General features: G+C 41.7%; 1 long non-coding RNA gene across 1 annotated transcript; it reads left to right on the top strand.

The window, feature by feature from the left end:
• Positions 1 to 20,053: 20,053 nt before the first annotated feature.
• Positions 20,054 to 24,897, top strand: LOC135254273 (uncharacterized). The gene is made up of 3 exons (XR_010329802.1): positions 20,054 to 20,158; positions 21,747 to 21,870; positions 23,884 to 24,897. It is a non-coding gene; the product is annotated as an uncharacterized LOC135254273 (long non-coding RNA).
• The last annotated feature ends 2,156 nt before the right edge of the window (positions 24,898 to 27,053 follow it).

Here is a 27,053-nt window from a genome sequence, read left to right as displayed (position 1 = left end):
CATATATTTGGTTGTTTATGTTATACTATATCTCAAACATGACTGAAAAGCTGCAAATGACAACCCCCCCCCCCCCCCCCCCCAACAGAGCCAGGAAGCAGAGCTTTTTGTGCCATTTGCTGTCTGAACTTTAAGAAGCCCCCCAGAATTTGGCAGTGTTAGCAGAGGAGTCAGAATTAAAGCCTTAATCAAACCCGAGATAAATTAAGAGGCAGCAGTTGACTCAGCGTTTCGTTGCCCCGGCGATCCATTGACCCTGAGGCTGGTGCAGAGAAATTGAGAAATGCTCGTTTTAATGTCTATTCAATATATACAGCATCTAACTCGAGATGGGCCGGGCAATCAACTACCAATCCATTAGACAGAGATGTTTTTCAAGATTGACGTGTCGCTTTTGCCGGTGCCTGGGCTGGCTCGCATTCAAGGTTAACCTTTTAGAGGCGGCTGATTGTTGCGAGAAGGTTAAACAACACATTAACATGCATTAAAATATTAAATTATGGCTCCATTTGCTATATGAAAGAAAACAACGACGTAAAAAAGGCTTTTAGAATTATGAAGGCAATTGATGAAGTGGACGAGGAAGCGCGTGTGTTTGGCGACGGGGAAGAAGGAGGGAAGTGGGGAAGACGCGTTTCAGACCGGCGAAGGCGGATCAGCGGGGACACAAGCGGGACTTCTTTTAATGTCAAGGTTAATGAACTAGCAGACCGGGTCACGTATTGATGGCATTCACATCACGCTGCCTGTTTTCCCACACAGATCCATGGTAATAACAAACGCTATTGACAACACAAAGGTAAAATGTAAATCTGAGCTAAATATAAAGCGTTCGGTACTTAAACATGTAAGGCTAAGGTACATTATTAAAATGTCTTTATGGCCTTCTACCAGCAATGTAACATCTCTCAGACATGATAGGGAGGAAAGCCACTCTACAAAGGCAGCATTATAGCATTGTAGCATATTAATATATATCACACAGAAAGTTGTGAGGAGAATGGTCTAGTCATAAGAAGACCTATCATAAATATGGCAAGGTAAGTAGGCACACCAGGCATCCAGATAAACACACACACAGGTATGCATATAAATGCATAATCACCTATTTGCATGCACAAACTGACATGCACACATGCAATTTAACACACACACACGTGAAAATGAATCACTGAAACCATCAGCTTCTAGATAACTGCATATGATTTTTTTTTTTTCTTATGAGAGTCTCCAATTTTTGGTCACAATAGCTTGACTCTGATTATTTAAAATTCTGCATCCACCAATTAGCCATCCAGAAAATCGGAAATTCCGCCCAAATTCGAAGCGTCGGAGGTGTTCCCGGATCGCTCCTGCAGCCGTTGTCTCGGACTGGGCCTGATTGAAAGCGACTGCATTCCTCCCCGTCCTCCCCGTATAACACCCCCTCCACCTTCCACAAGATACCCCATTAACCCATTTGAGCGACACCGGATTGTGGGGAAGGCAGCGGGCCTTCCATCCCCATCTCATCCATTTAGGTAATTGAAGGATTGGAAAAGCCATCCCACTTTAAATCTCGCGGAGAGCACTCCCATCTCCCGGGCTATCCTCCGCCGTCGGAACTTTTACTGTCCCTCGCTGACTGACAGCTTTCCATTTTAAACGATCCCGCGTTGCGGGCTTCAATTAACGTTATTGCGACATGGCTGCAGAGCTTCGATGGTGTGGGGGAGGGGGAAGGAATGAAGGGGGACTGGGTATTGGGGGGTGGGGGATGGGCAGTCCCTTCACATGGGCCGGTGTGTCAGGTAGCCCTTTTCACGAAAAGGCCCCTCTCCCCCCCAGAGAGGGTCCGTGTGAGCGCAGAGCCGGGAGGCCCGGCCGGCAGCGTAATGCCCAGCGAGGCGAGGGCGCCGCTGTGCCGAGGGTGGAGGGGGGGGGGGGTGGAGAGGAGAGCCTGTCACATGGCATTTCACTCAGAGACTGCAGATAACAGGTGAGGAGAGCTAAATGTCAAAGGACGCGGCGCGAAAATAACAGGCCGCCCGCCCTGCCCCCGACGCGTCTCGCCCCCTCACGGGCGGGAGGGCGCTCCCGGCGCGATGCGGGCGCGGTCACGCGGATCCTGCCTTTTGCGCGAAACGAAGCGAAAAGGGTACGTCGGTCCCAAACTCCACTCCGCCGGTGAACCGAACAGGATAATGGGACTTAAGCATATCAGGTCAGGTTTAATTCCCCCGATTTTATGATTCCTGTCGAAGTTAGTAGGACTGCTCGGGTCGAGTGCGACTCCTCAGGACACTTCGTTATCGATTTAGCCCGACGGGGTTTGGCCTGCTTTTACAATCCAGACTGAAGAAGATCAGAATTATGGCTTAATCACACCTGGATCTGAAAATGGCTGAAAATGGCAAGGTGAAGGGGCCAGAGAATGCAGTGTCTCCACCACATCTGTGGGGACGTTGTTGCACTGAATCACACTTCCCCTCCGGTTACACTTGTCAAGCCGTAAGGTTGTAATAGACACCAACTTTCAACATGCTGCTTTAATGTTCAAATATTATTCTCTGTTGATTTATAGTTTTTCTCAATTGTTCAGATGCATCGAATAAATAGGCCATTTATTTACTACCCCATATCTTTCTTGTCGTTTGCATTAGGCCATAGATCTTCCTCCACGTCAAACTTAATATTCACCCTGGCAAGACACCTGAATAAGAAATCTTTGTGACGAATCCAACCTTGGCAAGCTTATGCAGTGTTGTCATCACAGGTTAATTTCATGGCTATGAAGTATGGCTATAACCTGAGGGTTATGGTCAAAAATTGTATATCGCCACACTGAAAAAATTTCCTCTGCTTTAAGGAATGATGAGTGTCACCACTGATATCTTTGGTGGGCTCGGAACGACACCTGAATACCTGAACTCTGGTGGAACCTCACACGGTTCCATATGATTATGAATTCAGGCAACTGTTGCCCCTCCATCACATCTCTCGCCATCCACTGTTCTGCAAGCACATCAAAGAACCTTAATACAACCCAATCACCCCAAAATGGGGTCATTCACTGGTGGTGGATCAACCCATTTTGGTCTATCGCCACACACCTTGTAATGTTCCCACCATGCTATCCTGGAGCTTCAGTTGTAGCTTTCTGACCAATCACATTTCAACCGTATCTTCTGTTCTTTGTCAGGTTGAGGCCAGCTTCATCCATGAAAGCATATTGGACAGCACCGGCCTCAAGCTTCATTCTCCCTCTTCAAGACATGTATAATTGATCCTTCATGACTGCTATCATGGTCAACAATCATTGGACTTATTTCATCTGCCACATATTTTGTTCTCCTTTATCGACCAGCTCTTCCAGCTCACATTCACACATCCCTTCCCCCACCCCTCACGGCTGGCTCTCCCTTTCCCTCTGCGTCCATTTTCAGTGGCATGGGTTACCAGTCTGGTGGGTCTTTTTATGTATGACTCCAGACTGATTATCCAAACAAAAGCTTCGTCCCTCTGCGTTTTCACACGCAGTGAATGGGCCAATGCAGCTGCAACACATTTTGTTCAATTGGGAAAAACCTTGAGAATATCGTGAGAAAGTCTCTTGGGAGGAACTGCACTCACAGGCTATGTTTGTGTGAAATGTTTTGTAAAACATGTTTTCAGTGCGACAAACTGCATGAAGTCTGAAGAGAACTGTGCGAAGAGACCCAGAAATCATAACAAATTCAGTGATTACATTTGAGGATGTGACCAATGGCGTATTGCAGTAATGCAGTCTTTGATCGTAGAATTTGGCAGAATTTTATCCAGAGTGAAATTAAATACTGTATATATCACATGTGGTTGAGAAATACGCCAAGTGCAAGCTCGGAATATTTGAATTTGCAACGTGACTCTCATGATAAGGGGGACTCACACACTTTTCTGTGGTTTCACACCAACTTGCTCCCCAAAACCCACACGAGGAATTATTTGTTTAGTATTGTTCTTTTGGTTGAGGGTTTGTGGGGTTGTTTATTGGTTAGAAGATGATCTGTTGCAGATGATATTATCCATACCAGAGAGCCAGGTATGGATAATACGGGGAGGGAAAATACCACAGACAGCCTGTGGTATGTTCTATCCTATAATTTGTTTGCCTTGTGGTGTCACAGCTGTGGAATGGCCCCTAGAAGCCTGCAGAACCCATAAATGCAACCACACTTTCTTTTTTTTTATATTAAAAATGAAAAATATCACTGATGCTGAAACGCAGAGCCCAATAGCTGTTGCTGGCATTTTTCTGGGGTAATTTGCATTAATAAAGAGGCTGTTCCTTGTCGGAATGTGTTTTATCCGGTTTAAAATCCCAGGGCGATCCCCCTCTGAAGAGCGCTGGGAGAATCCGACTGTCAGAGACGACAAGACAAATGAATCCCGGTGTCAGCGGTGTGTGGTTCAACGATGACAGATTGAGAAGAACTGTCCCTCCGTCGACAGGCATGCTTCATTTTCAAATTAATAAATCTGAATAAAATATTTTCCCCTTCATTATCGGCAGCGTCTCGCTGACAGCTCCGCTGACAGGGGGGAGTGGGGGGGCGCTGCTGAGAACAGCTTGCTCCAAATCCACCTGGGCCTCAGCTGCTGCGCCTGTTTGTAATGTCGCGTGAGAGCATGTGTGTTTGTCTTTGCTTTTCTCTCGCTCTCCTCAACCGCTGAATCCACCTGCAAGGTCTCTCTCTCTCTCTCTCTTTCCTCTCTCTCTCTCTCTCTCTCTCTCTCTCTCTCTTCCCCCACCTCTCTGTCTCTCTCTTCCTCTCTCTCTCTCTCAAAGACAATGCAGACCAATGTCACCACGGTGGCATTGTAGTGCCTGCCGTCTGCGTGGAGTGAAAAATACACGGAGGCCTCATAGGAACTGGAGATGCGCCATAACTCCTACCGCCTCCTGCTGTTCCCCATTACCACAGGGCTCAGAAAATAGCACAAATGTTCTGGTCAATTAATCATTCTAAAACTGATTAGCCAATTAAGCGGAAAATACTTAGCTATCTCTTTGAAGTCCAGCTAAATGCGAAACCCGCCGCTTGCTTACATTTGTGGCCCCCGCCCATCCGCGCAGCCTACGGATTCAGACCTGATCCATGCAAACGTGCTGAATGCGTGTTTTAAGGCAGCAGTCGGAAGCGCCTGATATGCCTTGTAAAGACAATTAGCACAGGTCTCGTAAATGCCTCACGCAGCACCAAGCTTTTTGGCGTGCCATCATGAAACAGCAAGCGCAGCATTCTGATAGAGAGGATTTGACTGTTGCCAGAGAACTGTTAACGGGATGCGTGTGTGTGTGTGTGTGCGTGTGTGCGTGTGTGCGTGTGTGCACGCACGCATGTGTGTGTGTGCCTGTGCATTCAGGTGTAAGTATCTATTTGTTTATTTTATTTTTACTTTATTTATTTGGCTAGATGAAATGAGAACGCGTGTAGTCATGGGGATTCTGGGGAATGAAAACAGATAGATGTGTGTGTCTGTATGTGTCACTGTTCTGTTCAGATACAGGATTTGTGAGATGATGAGAGCAGTACAGTTACAATTTACTGCAATAAAAGGATGTAGATTAAGATTTTAAAGTAATTTGACGGTTTACCCACAGGGAACAGCGCTTGGACAAAATTACTGTTAGTTATTTCAGTTTTTACTATCATAAATTGCAAGTGAATCAAAATGTCACACAAATATATCTTAATGTAACTGCAGGGCATCAGTGCAACATTAAATTGACACTAGCCTGCATACAATCTAGTTTCAATAGCATCTTATTCCAGTATAACACTGTAATTATAATGTAACCAGGGTCAAATAATCATTTAGAATATTTCATGGCCAGTCAAACACATTTATTTTCATTATTTATGTGGAAAATACACACAATATTTTATTATTTTATTTTGTAATACTCTATTGCAGTATCATTTCATGTCTCACTACAAAGATGAAGCATTAACTATGATAAGGTTGTATTGAAGCTATGAAAATATGAAAGTATAAATTTACAGCATTCTTGTCTGAATTCACCCCTCACCTCTTAATTCAAGATACTTCCCCCAGGTTTGCAGGTACCCCAGATTTTTGATTAACAGTTATACTCATACCCATGGCTTCTGAATTCAGAAATAGAGGTGTTGTGTGATCAGAGTTGTTCTTGAATGACCTTGAATATGTTAGTGGGGTTTGTTCAAAGGATTGACTTCGAATATGTCAAAGGGGTTTGCTTATACAGAAAACCTGACTTGTTTCATGTCTAACTTGAACTGTTGTATTTGGTAAATATTCAATTTACCAAATATTTCTAATAAAAGGTTCTCCCTGGTATTTTCCAATAACTGAAATATTTTAAATGAAAATGAACTGAAAAGTATCTGCATTTGACCCAGGTCTGGTGCACAATGAATATTTTTAAATAATATATTTGGATTTTGAAATGGAAGAAGATTTTATATATTTTTTCTTCTCCAAACAACTCATTTGAATTGTCACTAACGCTGGTAGCCCTTTAATATACAGTAACATCAGAACAAACTGAAAAAAAAAATCAATTTCACACAATAGATCCCTTGAACATGTACAGTACCGAGCTGTGATGTTCTCTCAGAAATGGACACACGCGGTGCGCTAATAAGATGATAATATATGTGAACATCTGGGATCGAGCATGGTGGCAGGACGGAAGACAAAGCCATGCATTTATGAATGGGTCAATACAGATCCCCCTGTGCCATAGGTTCACCTGGCTGAGAACCTGGAAGACATCTGGGAAGAGACAAGGTGAGCCAAGGGAGGGAAAAAAAAGCCTTCATGAGTCCCCTCACTGCATTCAAAACCAACCTCCTGCTCAGCAGTGACAAAAGGATAGAAAAATTCCAACGGACTCAACTGAGGGTGAGGGATTTTTTTGCTGTCGTTTTGACGTAAGTGAAACGATGTCAGTACATTTTTGAAAGAGAAAAGGGAGGAAAAGAAAGAAATTGTGGAAAACAAAAGGAGCGGAGAGACAACTAGATGAAATCAAAATGAAAGAATATATGTCATGGCTGCAGGGCAGGACCTTATAGATGGGGCAGCCGAAAGGACGCTGTCCAGTCGGAATAATTTTGTTCGCTCGCTCACAGGCGAACTGAATGAATATGCAACAGCAAAAATAATGTGCCCTTCGAGCGGAGCGCTCTCCGAGACCGTGTGCTGCTCGGAGCGTTCCCGGCAGTCCTAATGCAAACGGATTTAAATGAAATAATGTAATGCGGAATACCGGAGAAAGGATACACGACACATTCCGTTCTTCGGCGATGTGACACTCGCAGTCAGTCTCTGGCAAGGCACGTTCTATCTTCGGTGCGGTGGAGGAAGGGGAAATATTGTGATCAAATCACTGAATAAGCTATGATGAGACCACAAAACACGCCTTTTACTGTCAAACAAGCCTTACCTTAAGTGCTGCCTTCTAAAAACACACACAGCATGTCAGATTATGGTTCCTGGCAGGCTGACTACGCCACGGATATTTTCATATGTGGCAGGGTTAATGTAATGTGGCAAAGCGTAATCTGCAATGTTAAATATTTACACGGCACGACAATGTTCACGGCAAAATAAAATGTAATTCAATGATAAAGCAAACAGAGAGTCAGTTCTATAGACTGCAGTTCTTTTGTCCAGTAAGCTCACGCCCTTTTATTGCAATTCTTAGTCAGCTCTACGACAAAGATTAAAGATAAAAACGTACAAGGGGTCTAAAAGACATGCAAAAATACAAATTTGAAGCATTTCCCCATTTTTCCTTCTCGCTAATTTCGTTCCAAGCCCTCTGTGATCTAATTACTAAGGGATTTTGAGATTTGAGTGATTAATTTACACTTTGTGCCAAACAATCTCCGTAACTGCAATCAAATTGCTTTAGGTGTTACTCCTGTTTCATGCATCTTAAATATTTAAAGACATAACATATTTTTAGGTGGAGGTATGACAGCACACATCAGTAAAAATAATTTAAAAAATAAAGCTTTGTGAAACAAATTTGATCCCTGAAGGAAAGGCTTTGCCAACAAATGTGCTTTGTCCAGGAATACCAATTAATAATAGAGCAACAGTACCAGCTATAAGACAGAACTTCAGATTAGATTTCTTATATTTGATATACTCCAATTAATCAAGGAGGAATGTGAATTGTATGGACTTCATTTATGGCGATAGACTGAATCACCAATCAGCAGCAGTTGCTATGCAAATATTTATGTATGTTATTCCTGGGTCTGATATCCATGAATGTGTGCTTCATGCATCATAATGTTCAGTACGATATGAGTGTGTCTGAGGACAAACCTTTTCACTGCTTATCACACGAAAACATATTCGGCGTCATTTTAAGGAAATCGCATCCAGAGCCAATGGATTTTTTTCGTTTCGAAATATAACTGTTGTGGGTTCATTACACGGACTTTCTCATCTATTTTTGTTAGCGTTGTTGAAAATAATTATGAGAACAGAATGCAGGCTTACAACTTCTTCTGAAAAACAAAGTGTGAATCCTACGGGGAACGCATAGGACACACCGTGGCATGCGATTATTTTACTCATAATGCTTTTCCGATGTGCAGGACAAAAACTAGACCGTCATCACTTGGAGCAATGCAAACACCACAGAGGCGTAATATTCAACAAGACGGTGAGGTGCATTGAGGTGTGACAGCCTACAGTGCATGCGTGGTACTCTGGACCCGAAGAAGGGTGGTAGGAGGAGGGGGCGGCTGGGGGATTAGTAACCGAATTTCGACCAATAGCAACGAGACCCATCCATCCAGTCTGAGTGCCTTGATTGGAAAACACTTGGCCATCAGGGGGGCGCATTGAACAGAGAAGGAGTGACAAGACACTGCTTGTGATCTTGATTGGACCTGGCAGACAGGGCTGGGGTGCGTGTACTACGTGGGGGGTGGTTGGGAGGGGGTGGGGGGACTGCCCATGGTCCGGTGGGGTGGGGTGGGGGGGGCTGGGGGGGTGGACAGGAAAATGAGCACAGCACAGGGTGGGGTGGACAGACACACCACACCAACTATGATGAAGAGAGCAGGGGAAATGTCAGTACTGTGCCACCACCCCTAATGGGTTATGGCAACTAATGCGCAGCAGATGACACAATATTACATGTCAGGATAGGGCCAAAAAGGCCCTTTCAGCACTCTCTCTCTCTCTCTATATATATATATATATATATATATATATATATATATACACACACACACACACAGTGAGCTCCATAATGTTTGGGACAAAGACATTTCTCTTTGTGATTTGGCTCGGTACTCCACAATTTTACATTTGTAATTAAACAATTTCAACGCGGTTAAAGTACAGATTGTTAGCGCTTATTAAAATGTATTTTTGTGCATTTTGATTTCACCATGTAGAAATTATTGCACTTTTTATACATAGCCCACCCATTTCAGTGCACCATAATGTTTAGGACATATTAATTTTAGGCAAATGAAAGTAGTCATGTTTCATACTTTCTAGCATATTCATTGCATGCAATGACTGCTTGCAGTCTGTGACTCATAGACATCACCAGGTGCTGAGTACCTTCTCTGGTGATGCTCTGCAAGGCCTGTACTGCAGCTATCTTCAGCTCCTACTTGTTTCAGGGGAGAGTTGCCTTACATTTTGTCTTCAGCATATGAAACACGTTTAATTAAATTCAAATAAATTAAATTAAATTCAAATCGGCCAGTCAAGAATTTTCCAGCTTTTGGCTTTGAAAAACTCCTTTGTTACTTTAGCAGTACGTAAAATATAAATAAATATATGTACATGCACACACAGTATATATAGATGAAATTCACAGTGTCATCAGATATTGATTAAATGTCAGACATCCACGTTAGCTTCCACTGTTGTGGCATTACTAATAAATGGATGGGCATGAATTAAATGTTAAAGGTATGTCTACCATAAAAATATTTTGGACAAAATTGAGTGTCAACAGCTTGGAGCAGACTATGAATTATTTGAGATGCAAGATTGGCTTGGCTGTACTGAGCGAACTGAGTTCTCTTATTCCCTGAGCAATAAACATGAATAAATCTAATGTTTAACTTTGCTGGGTTTTAACTATCCAAACAACCAAATATACTTCCATTTAAACCTATTTCATATGAAAAATATTAGGACTGTTAAGTGTACCTCGCGCCTTGTTCTTTTTTACCCCAACCTCGGGGTGAAATGTAACATTTCACTGTCTGTACTTTCGGTCAGATTGCTAGTGAATGGTATGTCCCAAAAAAAATTTTGTGGTGTGTAGTCATAGTCAAGGGATGTAGGGATATGTTTCTATTATTCTCTATTATATATTATAATTATAATATATACTATATTGAACATTGAACATTGAGTATTCATCAAAAAAAACAATGATGCTCAATATGACATATAGATAGATAGATTAATAAATGAGTTTCTCACATACATTATTCAGCCATTATTATTATTAGTTAGCAAGCAAGCTAGCATTCACACAAAACAAAGATGGGAACCACTAAGTTGTAAAAAAACATGTTCTGTTGGCTAAAATAGCATCACATGTGCACATCCGTATATGCCCATTTTGCTTGTCTCTGAGTATCCATCAGTTGGCTACTTTGATCAGATTACTTTGATGTTGTTAATGGCAGATGTAGCTAAATGTCCAATGGGGAGAATTATTGATTGTGGGACTGGAGCATTTGTGATGACAAAACTGTAAGGAAAAAGAATAAGAAAAATACAAAATAACCCAAGTTTGAGGCTTTATTGTGTGAATGTGTGAAGTTGTATCTGAATTCTGTCTGTTTACATGAGGTCAGAAGATACAGATGTTAATGTTTTCAAGGGCTGAGAGTCTGTGGTCATTGTGGTTATTTCTGTAGATAACCCTGAAAAGTGCCAAACTCTTAGTTCTATATTGGTATGGGGCATGCCTGCCATTCCAAAATGATAGATATATATAAAATGATAAATATGTGATTGTGCTTAACAAATCATGTTTAAAAAATAAATACAAAATCAGAATTTATTTTATTACTGGGAAACTGTACTAGTATTTTTGCTCTAATATTGTAACTGAACAATTTCTGAGGGTTCATAGACTAGCAGACAGTCTTATGTCTCATACTCAACCCAATGTTCTTTTTTCCCCAACTCAGTTTGGTTGATATAGAAATGTGAGAAGACTCCTTCGGCATTTGATGAAAAGGTCAATTTTTATCTATGAAAAGGTTCTCTCCTGAATTTTCGCTCACAAAAAAGCTCACAAAATATCCACAGAAAATGATCACAATTATATGCAAATTTGTCATATGTCAGATAATTTGGCTGTTGCAATGCAGAACTGGAATGCAGCCCCTCTGCTAAAATGGAGGTGGACCGGTTTAATTCAGGAGAAATCGTATTATCTCCATTTGACAGGTTCCTGAACAGTCGGAGGGAAATGAGACCTTCGGACGCAACAATAATTACCCTGGTCACACGGTGTCTTTCCACTGGGTGAGTGAGACGGCTCAGCTCCAGTTCAGAAACAGTTAAAGCTATAAAGATGTCCCTCAGCCGTGACCCCTCGCACTCTGCGGTGTCTCCCCTGTGCAGAATTCTTATTCAACTCCAAACTGACAAAGTGTTTTTAATCTTTTCTTTGCTTCTCTCCTGGAGATTGGGAAACAAAAATCAATACTCGCTGGCAGGCCATCTAGCAGGCTGTGAATTACAGGGCTGCGATTTGGCCGCGGCGCGCTCGGCAGCCTTGAGCGGGGGACCATGGGAGCGCCATTCGAGATGGAGGGGTCACGAGTTCAGCCCAGGACCACAGTCTGAAGAGCAAGGTATTTACTGCCAAGTGCACAGTAATGAAAAATAACTTCCACGTGGCACCGGGAGAGACGATAGGCGCCCAACATCTCTGTCTCTCCTCGGTCCATTTTGGACCGTCCGTTTTTCTCCCGGATCTCCGCCGCCTGGCCGGCGATATATCAGCGGGAGGCCCGGCGATTATGCCCACGCCACAAATCTGAAGGGAGAACATATTGACACCCAGGGCTGTCATTATCTGTTAATCATGTCGCTGACGTACATTCCAATCCAACGGAAGCTGGCAGCTGCTCGGGCAACATAAATGTTCCAAAATAAATCCGCATCGGCTGGGATGCGCGTTAAACCCTCGGCTTCCTCGCGAGTGAACGGTGCAAATCTGCAATATTTATAATTTTGTTTCCGTGGCGAAACACTCCCCTCGAAGACAAACACTGTTCCACGGGTATTAAAAGACACAGCGGCTCGCCTTTTAAAATGCAATCGTGTATATAGGCCAGCCGAAACGGAGACTGAAATGCTAGCTCCTTCTTTCCACTTCAAGTGTTTTATAAGTAGCTGTAACACCCTTTCTTTATTTAGTCTTGCTGTCTGTTGGAAAATTGGATTTACACAATTTTGGCCCTCTGTCAGCATGAAAGTAATGTTCTGTGCATTTTTGTACCATTCCACTCAAGCAAACACACACCACCCGCCTTCTCCTTAATCATTATGCTCTCTTCCAGTTGCTGGTGGTTGTCTCCATCAGATCTCCTCCCATTAACCAGCAAGCTCTCCTTGCTCTATCCCTGGGTGTGTATGAGCCCAGCTTGACTGCAGCAAATTACAGGGTTCATCCCATTCTGAGCACCAAGGCACTATTCAGGAAGAAACAAAGATTTCTCTCTTTCTAGCTGTCAGCCAAACACGCTAGTACATTCGTTCAGGACATTCCAGGATCGTGTTAGGAACACAGATTTTTGCCAATACTTACTGCTGGCTGTTCATAATCAGAAGACATTTCTGTGTTCTGCATCATGGAAAAATCATCATTTTTATTATTATTTTTTAAAACTTTTTTTATAGAGGGGTGTTAACCCCAGTGCCTTGATCAAATTCCCATGAAACTGGCTCTCTACATTTGGCCAGTATATCATTCCCTACACCTGATTAGCTACACAATCCCTTGCATTTGCTGTCTGCTTTAGTTCCCCGGTCATTACTGCCAAAGAGAGTAGAGTTCTCCTTTAACCTATCTGGTAAAATTAAGTTAAAAAAAAAAAAGAAGAAAGAAAATGTCACAGCTGCTGTTGGAATTGTGATGCATTGGAAAGCAACTGACTCTATGAGCACATTGACCTGACACCTGATGAAATGGCTCCACTTGTGTTAACATACTGTTAATTGAGGAGACGGGCAACATAGCACAGAGAACATTATCTCTGCTGCTGTCATTCTGAATGATGAAAAAGCGTAGCTTTGGTCAAGAACTTATCACCACCAATAAGGCTATCAGCCGTGCCGTACTCCAGACAAAACAACGTGCTGTCTTTTGTTCAAAGGGGGACTAGGATGGTCGTAGTAAGGGTGTAGCATTTCACAGATTTTGAATCAGTCAAAGGAAGGGGCTTATCCTGTGATCAGTAATTACTGCTCGCACTGTCTCGTGCATACAATCTGATATCAACCCCAAGAAAGCAAGCACCGCAAAAAAAAAATCCTCAAGGCTGTTTAATTTCTTTAAGAATTATATTATCAGCCACATTCAAAGAGATTTCTCAGGGAAGGTAATTGCAATATTCAGGATCTGTGCCAGGAGAAGATAGTATCTCATAAAATCATTTTCTTTAATGAGGGCGAGCTGCATGGTAGCTGCCCTTAATAAACCTGGCTCCCTGATTAGATCATTAGCTTTGCCTTTTAAAATCATAAGCACTTTCTCTCCGAGCTCAAACAGGCACGGCCTACCAATTTAGCTGCGGAACTAAATATCTCCCGTAACATTGAGCAATGCAACGCTGGTGCTGCCCATGAAATTAGCAGCCTACTCGTCTATCAAAACTTTGAGGTGTTTTATCATCTATCTGTGAAACAAAACGACACAAAGTATGAAATTCTGCCAAAGGAAGATTTTTTTTATTCCGGGCAAAAATAATGTTAAATTAATGTTGCATTAAACTCTGACGGTTTTATTTAATCGATATCCATGTGGCCACCTGTCAATACTGGGGTTTCTTTAAGCAATTAGCTGATGTGCTCCAGCGATCGAGGGCAGAGCCGGTGACTGGAATGGAATTACGTGGGTTAAAGCTGCTGGGAACCGGTCGCAATGGCCTTCGTTCAAATGATGATAAATTAGAAACCGAATCATTCTAATTCAAATAATATTACAAATTTAATATTTTTAAAAGGCCTCCTTTTAAAGCTCTCACAGTATGGAGCCCATTCACTGACTCACGTAATATTTGAGTCACAGAGAATCGGCCAGGCTGGTTCCCATCCTAGCAAGCAGTCTATTACACTAAAACCCTATTCACCTCATCCTAATGGCCAGGGCAGTGTTTCCTAATAAGATGAGAATCAAAATGAATGAGGAATTGTTCCCACTTTGTATGAGGGAACTCTTTACTTGTGTGCCAAAGAATATCTTCAGAACTTGTTAGAACCCACTAATGTAACTTTGGCTATTTTTGCATGGAAAGGTGGTCAATTCATAAATAATCAATAGCTCTACGACAGTATGGATTCTTGTTTTTAATAAGGAACTTTGTGAAATTAGCAAATACATTGTTCATATAACTTGAGAAACATGTATTTACAAATATATTTATTTGTTATGTTTAATTTTGATTTCCTTGAATGTAATGTGAGAATGCAGTAGGCCAACACCACAGTCATTTACATTTACAGTGTCAAATAATAATAAAACGATTGACATGCGAACATTTGGTTTGTGTGGATGAAATGGGAGAATAATACAGGTAAATTTTCTTTCTTGTGTGTGTGTGTGTGTGTGCGCATTCATGTGTATATGTGTGTGTGCATACATGTGCATGTGTGTGTGTGGTTATGTGTGCACGTGTGGGAACTCATGTGTATGTGTGTAAGTGGTTTGTGTGTGTGCATGACAGCGGACGTGCGTCTATTTGACGATCCTCATTAATCTCACCAGTGCACCAGATCACACACAGTCCAAGTCATGAGTTAGAATGTGAGTGTAAGAAATGAGATGTGATCACAATGAAGATATTATGATGGAATTACAAATTGCAATAACAAGGATTTTGGGAAAGTTCACCTGATCTTTCCAACAGCCAGGCAAGTTCTAATCTTAGCAGGCAGTCTTTGGAGGTCGACAACCTCAGGTGTGACCCCACCCTCAGGCTCCTAGTAAAGATTAAATGCTACGAATGCAATGTCTCAATAAAACTCTTTTCTTGCAAATCTGTTATATGAAAATTTTATTTCACTGAGTTTTTGTTTTTAAAAAACAAAGATTTAAAACAAAGGAGATACATTTTTTGTCAACACCTCAGGCTATTACCTTAACCCACTAAGCTTTCTCAAATCTCTAGTGTCAGCTGTTTCTGCCAATCTTTTCCCATTTCCCACCTCCACCTCTTTTCCATGTTTAATTCTGTTTTTAATTGGTCTTCACTACCTCTATCATAGATTTCCAAATGGGATCAACAGCCCCATGAGACCAACAGCCAGGCATGACCGGTGAATTTTTCCATAGTGGACTACTGAACCATTATGACCACTATGATTGCAGGTATATGTATTTTCCTGAAATGGCTTTATCATGACTGAAACAACATTTTGGACCTTGCCACTAATTAGTGCTCAGATTTAAAATGCTGACTCATATCAATTTGCCAAATTATTGAATTCTTTGAGAAGAAGGAATATTGCAACATCAAACAAGAACATTGCACAGTTCTACAACTAACCCTCCGGAAATGCTGGACTGGCCCTTCAGAGACTGCAACGAAGCCCACATGGGGTCCTGCACTTGAAAGAAAAATATTTCTTCTCTGTAAACAATATAGTTAATTAGGATAGCATTTGCTCAGTGCTACTGTCAAATGCATGCTAATGAACAGCAGTGTCTATAGATAAAAGTAGATTTGTGAATTTTCCATATTAACAGAGCTTTAATCATGTGTCATCAGCAAGCGGTGTATTTGCAGGATATGGCTCTGAATCACCAAATCAGAAGCCCCTTTGAAATGAATCCTAATTTAGGAAAACAAGCATGGGCTTGTGATGGGAGATTGTCTGGGAATGCTGTCGTGCAATGTCAAATTACTCAATTATCACAACTCCAGACAGATGGCAGCCAAACAATTAGGACTGTGAAGATGATAATGATGATGGTGATGAACAGAATCCGTAATGGTTTTTAAAATGGGGAAGAAAAATTCTCTGCAGAGCAGAGGCCTAAATGTCAACTTTGTGTACAAAAGACACCCATCACTTCTCTGAAACTTGGAATTGTATGTTTGAAAATGGTTGAATAACCAAGGATTTATTACAAAGCCCATTTATATCCTCATACGTTTTGTGTACTGTGTATACAGCTTCCTGGTTAGCCATGGTCGACACAGGAAATCCTGATATTCTCATCAACGGTTCAGATTCCAGCCAGTCTATCAGAATCAAATTCAATAACAGCTGTTCAGAGAGGCCAGAATTGGTGAAACTGTATATTTCTACAGAGAGCTGCATAATTTTTGAGACAAACACATATTTTATTTTATTTTAGGTTCATGATCAAACAGTTCCTATGTGGAAAGTGCAGATTCTCAGCTTTTATTAAAGGGTATTTCATTATACATTTCTACTTTGTAGAAATTTTATGCATAGTCGCCCCATTTCAGAGCACCATAATGTTTGGGACAAATGGCTTCACAGGTGTTGATGATTAGTCAGATGTGTTCAATCGCTTACTTAATGCATGTACAAGACAGCTTTGCACATCTAGTCTTGATTCTAGGCATTCCATTGCCTTTGGTGTCTGTTATTGGTGTTTGTCCATAAGGATGGGGCTGAGAAATAAATTTTAAAAACTGTCAGAAAAATATGCCAAACCTTAGGCTTACCAAAATCAACAATTTGGAACATCATTACGAAGAAAGAGAGCACTGGTGAGCTCAGTAATTGCAAAGGGCCTGGTAGACCAATGGAAGACATCTACAGTTGATGACTGAAGAATTCCCACCATAATGAAGAAAAAACCCCAAACACTTGTCCAACCAATCAGAAACACTCCTCAGGAGGAAAGTGTGGATGTGTTAGTTACTATTGTCCGCACAAGACTTTATGAAGACTTTATGAAAAAAAAAAAAAAACTGAAAAATGGCATTATCTGCCTTCTTCATTTGGTAAATAGTGGATAGACAAAAAAATTAAGATATTCTGTTCAGCTTCACAGCATGAATGTAAGATTTTTGAACGACAAAGATGAGATAGCCAGCTTCCACCCAGCCCATTATACCAGCTAGAATATTGCAGAGGAATTCAACGTGGCCTTTAATTTCATCCACAAAGCCCTAATTGAAACTTTCTAGCAATGTTTTGCTGCTTGATTTGGCACTGGCTTTTCCCATTGTCACAAAATCAATGGGCCTGCCTGTCTATGCTCCGGCTGGCCGGGCACTTCTTCTCATACAGTTCGCTGGGGAGATCAATGGGGTTAAGTGATCTGTTTCTAATGCCGGGCTGGTCTGGATGCCTAGCATGCACGCCCTCGCCATTCCTTTCACACGTCCTCTATTAATGACATGCTAAAGAAGGAGTCGGGGGCGCAAAGCATCTGATTGGATTTCCCTGCCATTCGATCTCTCATTATGGGCGGGGCCAAGCACAGGCCGCCCTTTTGACACAATAGTCAAACCTCCCAGATTCTGAGACAAAGGGAGAACACTAGAAAAAACAGGGGTGGAAACAACAACCCTTTCAGGAGTAATCTTGGATGTTGACTATCTGGAAGCTGATCCCACCCCTGTTAGTGAATTGGGTATGGCCCTGCTGAACGGCAAGCCGGGTGTGACTGCTATGCAGACCTGTTGGTCTGAAACCAGATCCGGATTGGAGTCGCTTGCAATCTGAGTGCCCACGTGCAGTCAGCTTCCGATATGACCCCTTATTCTATTTGCTTTGGCACAGACGGACGCACATGAGTAAAATGGGGCGGTTACTCATTTAACAGGCTCATTTAGAGCTCGAGGTGAGGTCATATTTCGCAGAGGTGGAAAGGTTTCCTCGGAATAATGGGATGGTAAGTGAAGGCGCGCTATCCGAGACATCGTGTCCACCCTGACCCCTCGTATCCGGCCGTGTTTGAGTGTCACCGTACAGAACATAAAGCCCGAGAAGTAAATGAGCCCAATATCAAGCGGGCAATGAAAAGACAAGGTGGCAGGGAGAGGGGGGTGTGGATGATGTGAATCTGTTTTTTCCGTTGTCAAACTGAAGCACGAATCCAATGAGCTGCTATTCCTTCAGTTAATGCACTTAAGCAAATAAAGAAAGCAAAAGCCATTTGGGTAAGTAGGGATGAAATTATATGCAAAGATGATTTAGGGGGAAGTCCTGTCAGTGTGGGGGAAAGCCAGGACCTCTCGGGAGGAAATGAAAATGGCTTTCGTAATGGCAAAGGCGACAGAGTGACCACTTCGGTCCGGGGGACTATTATGACTTGTCAACACGGCGAAGAAAAAGAGGAAAACTATGGGGATTGTAATTAGAGTACATGACAGAAAATGGAATGGGTGGCACCAAGCTGCGCAAAGCGCTCTGGAAAAGGACTTTTAAACAGGTGCTGGCGATCAAATTTATTACGTTTTACAAAGTACCTCACGGTATAAATTACACATGTATTAGTTGAGGCATAAATCACTTTAACGAGATCGAGTACAGTCATGACGAAATGTCTGAGATTGGGTGTGAACTACCTTGGGCGTTTTAACCTGGCTGTCCCCTCGTAGGTAATGTCACGTAACAGACTTTGCTCATCCAAGTCCATTGGGCGTACAACATTGTATTGACTGTAACAGTAACATATATGCTTACACCTGTTTTCACTGTCATACGTGTGGAACCAATCTCAATGTGAAGCCTTGCCAGAACAAAGGCTAAGCTGAATGAAGGAAATGACAAGGGTCATTCAAGCTTGAAGATGACTTGAAGATGTCTTGCACGAAGCACTCGTGCATGACCATCTCCCCCAAAACTGAAGACCAGCCTCAGCAGTCGCCATTGCAGATCTACACGATAGCGCAAAGAAAGTGCAATAGCAACATTGTCGCAGTGTTTAAAGTTAGCCGAGGACATCTTCTTCTTGCAAAATTAGGCAAGCGAGAGCTGCAGAAATGACAAGTCCCAGTTTTTTTTTTTTGCTCGCAGTTCCCTGGGGAGCAGAAAAGGAGATTCAGCATTATGTTGATCCAAGCAGTTATATCGGTTCTCCTTTCCCCGGCTCGATTAGAATCTGTGCACTGCACCCCAGTGCAAGCCGGAAAAATTTAAGGCACGTGCAGTCCACTGCAGGCTTAGGCTCTCATTTGCATTTGCATATTAGTGCATTTTCTGAAAATGAGCTATTGAAATTAATTCAGGATTAATTGGTGTCTTTATCTCATTAGGACAATCTAATTTGCGGATGATGAAATTGTTTAGACTCCCGTTTGCATAATTGGATTGCCATGAATTGCTGTGATTATTGGCTCTTTAGCATCATCTGTAGGCCCCTCTCTCAGCCTCGGCCCCATAAAGACCAATCATGTGTTGAGGCACTGTTTAGTTAACCCTTGGAGTGAACCCCGAGCAGCCAGCAAAGCGTGCGGCTAACAACACAGCAGCGATTAGCCCCTCATATAAAACCATTAACACGTCCCCTGAATGGCCTTTCTACGCTCTCTTAATTATGGATGGTTGCTCCAAAGTGAAAACTTTAAACACCCACGGTGGTAAAACATGCTGCGTGTCACACGGTGGGGCCTTGCAGGCCTGTTCTATCCGGGCTTACTGTTTTTCCCCACGGCCTGGAGCTGTCTCACGGCATCGATTCTCTTTTGATGTGTAGTTGCATTATTCCTCCCCGTAATTAATTAATTAATTAATTGGAGCAGATGAATGTAATTCAAATGATTTGTGCCTGATTGTGGTAAAGACTAGAAGGGGGATACCAACTCAGCAGAGGAATCTGAGATTTTGTTGTTTGTACTGTATTGATGTGTATCACAGCATTTCTGCCTAATAACGTGGAGTTTCAATAAGATGACAGTTCTCCAGAAGCATGACGATGTGAAAACAGGTGATCAGCAGCTAAATCTTTCCAGTGTACTATTTTGTTTGTTGTGCTGATCACAAGAAAATATGAAAAACAATGCCTTATGTACCAGTCTGGCCATTAAAGATTTTTCTCATTTCTTTAATTACTTTACATTAATTACTTTACATTTTCTTTAATTTTGTGGTTGAAATGGAAATTTATAGCAAGCTTGCGTTCCCTGACTATTGCTTTTCCATTGCTTCAGTGAACACATGTACCAGAGCCTGTCGGTTCAGTTTTAATATTTTATCAAGAGAAGGGTTAGAATTGATGACCATCAACTGCCAATGTGCCTGTACTGGTGTGGATAAGATTAATATTGTGTATGTGAAAATATACTGGTGTGGAATATGTACTATTACATATTGTTACGTACTATTATGTAAAACAATATATCTTTCAGTATATGGAAGTATACTGTATGTTCATTGCATACAAGTATGGCTCTTATAGGTATATATATAGATAATAAGGTTGCAATCTATGGCTAGTAACATCATAAAAAAAGAAACAACACATTGGTATTCTCTGTAGATTTCCATGTCAGCATTGAATCAATCTTGTGATAGACACATTTTGTCCTCTTCAGTCCTTGTCTTTTTTGCTCATTTTACTTTATTAGCCATATGTAAGAAAAATCCATTTGCTTTCTTCTTCTCCTCTCTGTTGAATGCCTATCAGCTTTTATGTGGAAGCAATTGATTTAATCTGCCTTATGTATATCAGTTGTTGTTTTAATTTAATCATTTCTCCACTGAGATTCTGCAATGATTTATTGTCAGTTTCCCAGACTGCTTAACAGGGCCTTTAAAAATGCCAGGTCTTTGGTGGCTAATGAATGCATTTCAAACTAGAATTTCCTTTACATTGATGAAAAAACTGAAATGTGCATTGATTCATATTTAGTTTATAGGTTATTTTACAAATAACAACATTTTAACACTGATGTTATAGTAGTGAAGGCCTTTAAGTGCTGGTTGTAAAATTAGGAATACGATCGGTCATTTACTACAGCCCTTTGCAACCCGACTTTCTTTACTGCAGTATTTCAGGGTGATGACGGGGGAGGTACCTGGAGTATTAATTATATCTGTCAGTACCCACAATTCTCCTCCTCTTCTCCACCTTTGTAACTATGGAAACAACTTAACAAGGCCCGCTGTGCCTCAGGTGTGGAGGAACTTCTGTATTATGACTTGAAAGATGTATGAGAAACATGAGAGTGGGAAGAAAGGGGAAAGACAGAGAGACGGAGATGTATCTGTTGAGACGGAGAGACATAAAGAGCAAGAGATCGATTTTGTGGTGCACAAACTTTATACCAGCCAGTAACTTCTCTAAAGGGACACATCAAGCTTTATGTGCACGTAATTATTTCACCTCCTCTTAATGTTAAGAATTGGACATTCAAAGAATCGTTTTCCTTTGCAGCCTCGTAGGCTAGGTGTGCAAGGGGGAGTCGTGCCCACGCGGTTTTACAGGATAATAAAATCATAATCCATTCCTCTGAAATACAGATCCTAATCTTGTTTTTTTTTTCCTTCTTCTTCTTCTTCTTCTTCTTTGACAGGCACTCTCTTTGGTAAACAACAGACAGCAGAATCAAATTTACTGTGCTAATACCCCAGGAACGCAAGTCAATGAAGTCCTGCAGGAACCGTTTAAAGCACGAGGGCGGTGATTCACTCCGCAAGGTATGCAAGAGACGCCATCGACGTTATAAGATGGCCTGCAGGATGCTCCTTCGCTCATTTGAAGTCGGTACAAATCGTGAGGGAATAATATGGATGCTTTGGAGTCGGGGTATTTTTGGAGGCAGGGAGACAGCATCTAATGAAAGATAGATGAAAAACCGAATGTGAGTGCATAAAAGTTTCAAATGTGCGCATTTCAGAGAGGCACTTGCAATGTCCTAACATGCAATATGCTGTAGCAATAACAAGTGATAACAAACAATGCATCTAATAATGGAGGTTGTAACAGAATTAGTCTGCAACTTTGCAATGAAATTAGGACTGCGGGATTAGATTAAATCCTCTGAGAGGGTTGTGTTTTGGTTGCAGTGCTGTATTTGTATGCTCAGTAGGGGCTATTATCAGTGTGATTTTCACAGCTAGCATGCTACCTTTTATCTGTTTATATAGCTGGGTAATTGCTGAAATGATCCAGGGTGAGGGCTCTGCTTTAAGGCACAAATGCAGTGTTCTGTGCAGCAGTTGGTGATGTAACCATGCATACCATCTTGTTCACTGTCATACTGCAGACCTGCATTGACTACCAGCCAGGCTATATTGAAAAGGTTAGAACACATGGATCTCAGCGCTGAATAAGGAAGGTAGTTGCTAGCAGCTTCTTGTGTTCCTGATAGCAACATTTCTCTTTCAATTCATGGCCAGAATGCATTTCAGTATCTTTTTTAGCTTTCGTCACCATTTCTTGAACAATTTTATAATTCAGTGGCTTGGGAAGATATTTGTGATTCACGGATAATACACATCCCTGTTGACTATCTTTAGGGATGAGATTTGGACATAGGCAATCTCTGGAATGAAAAATATTAGGTGGCGTCAAACAGACAGAGACAAATATCTATTGAACAACATTTTTTTATTATTATATTTCTAATGCACTTTTTCTATCCTAGACATCACTGAAAAACTGTATCCATCATTGCTTATCCAGAGAATTCAGAGATAAAGAATGCGTGTTATATTTTATATCTTTGAATAGTGCTTATTAACCTTGATATTAACCTATATATATATATATATATATATATATATATATGTGTGTGTGTGTGTGTGTGCGCGCACGCGTGTGTATGTCTGTATATACAGTATATATATATATATATATATAAACAGACATACAGTACACATACACTGAAAGGTGTTGAATGCAAAGCAAAATTCCAATTGACTGAAAATTGTCAAGACAAAATAGCTTTATGTTGTGCAAATCACTGTCAAAGGTTTTATGTATGGTGTTTGATTATCTACTACACTGAAAGCATGTTGTCTTATGTTGACAGATGAAGAAATAGATTTAGAAAGGAAAGCAAAGGAATGTGGAGGGATAAGAGAGTATTGTTCCTGACACTGCAAGATAATTATATGGCATGTGCAACTCCTTGCTACTTTAGCTTGTAAGCAAGTAGCTAAGGAGCTTCGTCATGAAAACCAGATCATATAAGGGCCAATACCATTATGGATATGGATGTAAATGCATGTAAATCCTCTGCAGGATTCAAATGCAGAACCATAACTTACTTCCATTCATTTTGGAAATTTGGACATAAGAAGCCTTTTTGATGGACCAAACAAAATCTGTGAAAGCAAATGGAGAGCTGTCATTACTGTGTCCAGGCAAGAACATTAAATAATATCATTCTTTTTTAGGGTGAAATGATATAATATCCCTTTAAGAGGTTTATAGTGAATTTTGCTTCTGTTCATATAGCCTGCCATCTTGTTCACTCTACCAACACGTGTTCAGAAATCACTCAGAATAATATGTTATGAGTTTTACTTGTTCATAAAAATAAAGTTTCACTAATTCACTAATTTGGTACGGCAGACTTTAAGTTAATTTGCATAACAAATCAATACAGAAAACAATATTTGTCTCAGTCTATTTTTCCACAGGAGCAATCATGCAGGAGTTTTTGTCATCCTTAATGAATACTCAACTTTGCAATCTATTTTCAGGCTTCTCAAAACAGACAAAGCTTTCTGTCAACCGGATTCAGAAAACCCGGCCCGTTTCCCCACCTTGTCCATGTGAAACCATCTGTGCTGTCCAGAGAAGTCCCTGTTTGAGAAGACGAGTTTGGATCCAGGGTGTTTACGCGACTCCGTCTTGCGCAAGCTGTTTGGGTCGGAGAGACGATGCCACTGCTGCTCAAAGAGAAACGCAAGTCTGGGCTTCTCCGTTGCTGCGGAGCAGATGTGTGTTTGTTTACAGAACCGAGAAACATAAGGCAGCCCCTAGTTGGAAAGTCAGAATAAAAGAAGAGTTGAATCTCTGTTGAACTGCTCAGCCACAAGCCAACTGCTAGGTTCAGTAGAAGGAGGAAGAACATATTGTTCTGGATCTGTTTGAAGCTTTCTGAGTTTTGGCTTTTTGTTATTTAGGCATTCGTTATCTGCTGTCACTGTGGAAGATCTTCACATGCATTCTCAAGGAGTGCCACTTCTCCATCGATGTAACTTCTGGCATACAGCATCCTCCAAGTAGACCGCTTGATATAACATATAAAACATTTTTACTTGGTTTATGATTCAATTTTTCTAAGACAATATCAAATGTATTAAGTCATTATTGTAAAAAAAAAAAAAAAACCCTAAATAAATAAAATGGGAAACACATAATTGCAAAACACTTAAGATTAGAATAATGACATGCATCATTTATTAATCTGTACAAAAGTGGCCTCCTAAAAAGCTTCCTTAAACAAACATCAATGCACTTATGGGTAAAAGTAAACAATTCCTGATGCAATATTTATTGTGTTCCATGTCAAGTTTAAAAATGAAAGTATTTTGAGAGAAAAATGAGGGAATTTTCCTTGTCCCCTGTTGAGTCTTGAATTCACACATGTGAATGCATACGTACATGTGCACAAAAATACACACACGCATGCGCACACACACACACACACACACACACACACAGCTTTTACTTCGTCTTTCATCAGCCTTCCTTCTCTTCATCACTGCTCTCTCATGCCATTAAAAGCTTTAGGTACAGCCCGTTTTTTTCTTGTATGTGCTATCATTTTCTAATGTTTGCCCAAATTGAACGGTTTCTCCACACGGCATCTTGAGAAAGCTATGGGTAATTAACTTCCCCCTACCTTGATTAAATAAAAGCTGCTGCATGAAATCACACCTTACAATAGCAGAGTGAGAGATTCACATTATATGGAATACTAACTGATTATGTGGAAAATCACTTACTACAGCAACAAATCCATTCCTTTTCATAACTCTATCTAAAAGACTTTTTAAACTAGCTGAACAGTATCGAAACAAAACACTTATCTGAGCCACAAAGACCATTGCTTTAGCCGGTGTATTGAATGAGCAAAAGCAAGCCTGTGGCAAATTTTGGCCAACATGCATAACTTGGTACAAGCCAAAGGATCCAAGTTCTTTGTGGAGCCGTGCAATTTCATAATAAAAGCATTAGTTCATTTGTATTTTGATTAGGAATCATCTGTACGGGGGCAAAGCCTTCCCTCACAGAACCTCTTTGTATTTCTTCGAAATAAATCAAATAAAATAAATGAATAAAAACATGCTGGCGTTTTTGTACCAGTTATTAGAGTCGTAAGCATCACACGAGCAGCTGGAGGGTTGCCAGCTCTCACGGTTTTGGCATGAGACACGCATTCGGGCTCTGTGTCACACTCTTACACTGGCCAAGCACATCTCACGCCGAATAAAAAGGCCTAATAACAAAGCCGATCCCTGAGTAAACAAATTATGCATCAGCTCTCCGGACAAAGTGAGTTTGGTTCATTAACATTTCAGGGACAGAGCTACCTATCTTTGACATAACCTGCCCCCCCCTCCCCAGCCACAAATGCAGTAAATCTCACTCCAGCCAGCTGACCAATGCTGGAAACTCTGCAGCTAATTGCGAGCTCTTAAATGATGCAAAAACAAGTATCGCCTTACTTCTTACATTCTTGTGAGAGAGGCATGGCTGGTGCTATAGTCAGTGCCCATACGTGCCTAAAGGAATGAGGCTTATTACAGCCCTTGCCTCTCATTAGCTAAAATGGGCCCTGCTCACTTCGGCTTTCATGCGAAGGGCTTACTGTAATGGCGGCACCTCTGTCTGGACGATCTCGCGCTCCGTTTTTCCATTGAAAGTGTGTCATTGAGATTTGTCGCCGCGTGATCCCTGTAATCTCCGTACAGAAAGGGAAATGGCTGCTCCTTCCAAAAAAAGCCGGGGCGACGTGGCTGTCAGAGCGCCCGAGGCCCGCCTCTCGCCGGCTGCAGAGAGGCCGCCCCGCTGCGCCCCCCACAAAAGGGCCCCGCCACCCCGAAAAGGCCGCCAATCACAGCAGGCCGGCGAGCCGCGGAAATGTCAAGCGCGGCAAAGTTCGCCGCGGCATTGTGAGGCTCCGGCACAATAGCAGTACCCATCATGCACTGCCTCCCGCACGGTCCCTCCCGCGTAGTGCAGAGAGAGGTACGACGCGCATGCGGTCGGAGTTTGGGCGGCATAAGCCTATGTGGTCAGCCGGATAAGTGAGCGTTGCCGTTATGAGCACGAGCGCCATATTTACGGTCTGCTTCCTGCGTGCTGCACACCGTATCCATGGTCCGACCCTATTTCCTGTGACCTCGACTGCAAACGGCTGACCTTGTTGTCGTTGATGTCTGCGATATGAAACCGTGTCCTGGGTAACAGTGCTGTGTGCTCTCTGATCAACAGACGAATCCTACAGCTCCTTCTGTCGCACTGCATTCTGTTCTTATTAAATAAGCTGTTTTGCCGGAAACCACAGAAGCTGTGCTTCACATTGTAACTGGTGCTGTGAACTATTAAGCTACGCTGTACATCATATGCCAGTTACAACGTGCTGATCCTGATATTGCACATTTTAATGAAACAGAAGAGTAGCAATTATTAACACCTGTGCATATAACCCAAGTTACCCATTGCGGTGCAGACGGGTGAATGCATGGCAACACTCATGTTTTATGAGAAGCACTTAACATTTGTTTATGCCTAGCAAAGTGTTTTTAACTGGAAACACAATCTGGAAAAAGGCCATAGTAAAAAAAAATTCCCACATGCGCTGGGCATAACAGTTTCTCTTCACGGCACTGTGTGTGATGGCATTGGATTGCAGCTATTT

Source organism: Anguilla rostrata, chromosome 4 (assembly GCF_018555375.3).
Source record: "Anguilla rostrata isolate EN2019 chromosome 4, ASM1855537v3, whole genome shotgun sequence".
NCBI lineage: Eukaryota > Metazoa > Chordata > Actinopteri > Anguilliformes > Anguillidae > Anguilla > Anguilla rostrata.
This window is presented reverse-complemented; position numbering and strand designations above follow the sequence as displayed.